Source organism: Mus pahari, chromosome 20 (genome assembly GCF_900095145.1).
Source record: "Mus pahari chromosome 20, PAHARI_EIJ_v1.1, whole genome shotgun sequence".
NCBI classification, from domain to species: Eukaryota; Metazoa; Chordata; class Mammalia; order Rodentia; family Muridae; genus Mus; species Mus pahari.
Window position 1 is genome coordinate 8,629,922 of NC_034609.1, and position 1,095 is coordinate 8,631,016.

Sequence of the window (1,095 nt, forward strand, 5' to 3'; positions counted from 1 at the left end):
TATGAGCCACCATGTGGTTGCTGGGATTTGAACTCCGGACCTTCGGAAGAGCAGTCGGGTGCTCTTACCCACTGAGCCATCTCACCAGCCCTGGTGTGCACTCTTAACTGCTAGGCTCTCTCTCCAGCCCTCGGGAGTCCTGAGATTGACAATGTCACTTATGACACATGCCCTTGGGGGACGGTAAGGCCTTTGCAGTAGTAGTGCCTAACTGGGAACACTCCAAGGAACCTTCAGTGGTTGAATGTTTGGGCTGGGGAATGGCTCAGTGGTGGAGCACTTGCATAGCTAATATAAAACCCTGGGTTCTGTCTCAGCACACAAAAATAGATTACTGGAGCTGGGGATGTTTCGTAAGGTACTTGTTTAGCATGCAGGGAGCCTTGGGTCATCACCCTCAACACTGGATAAGCTGAATGACGGTGCTTGCCTCCTAAGAAATGGGAAGATCAGAAGTTCAAAGCTATCCTGAGCTATATACCAGCTTTTGATAACCAGTTGGGCTTCATGAGAACTAGTCTTTTGGGAGAGGAGGTTGGGGCTTGAGACTTTTGAGTTAGGGCAGGCTAGTGAGTGACAGGTGTTAAAAGCAGAATGGATAGAACATGGAAGGGATGGAACACAGCTATTTTTTAAAAACTTTATGTTATGTGCTTTGGTGTTTTGCCTGCCTGTATGTCTGTGTGAGGGTGTAGAATCTTAAGAGTTATAGGCAGTTGTGAGCTGCCATGTGGGTGCTGGGGATTGAACTGGAGTCCTCTGGAAGAGCATTCAGTGCTCTTAACAGCTGAGCCATCTCTCCAGCCCAGACATAGCTATTTTTAAAAACAAATGACAAAAAAAAAAAAAAAAAAAAATATATATATATATATATATTGGGGCTGGAAAGATGGTTCACCAGTTAAAAGCACTGGCTGCTTTTCCAGAGAATCTAGATTAAATTCCCAGCAACTACCTACATGGCAGCTCACAATGATCTGTAACTCTGGTTCCAGAGAATATAACTCCCTCTTCTGACCTCCTAGGGCACCAGATATGAAAGTGGTGCACACAAGTGGTGCAGGGAAAATACCCGTATCATGTACACGCGCGCGC

The 1,095-nt window shown here is 46.0% G+C and overlaps 1 protein-coding gene across 1 annotated transcript in view; it reads left to right on the forward strand.

Annotated features, from left to right (window-relative positions):
- C20H19orf57 (chromosome 20 C19orf57 homolog) overlaps nucleotides 1-1,095 on the forward strand; it is a 24,104-nt gene that overhangs the window by 14,766 nt on the left and 8,243 nt on the right. The window lies entirely within an intron of this gene.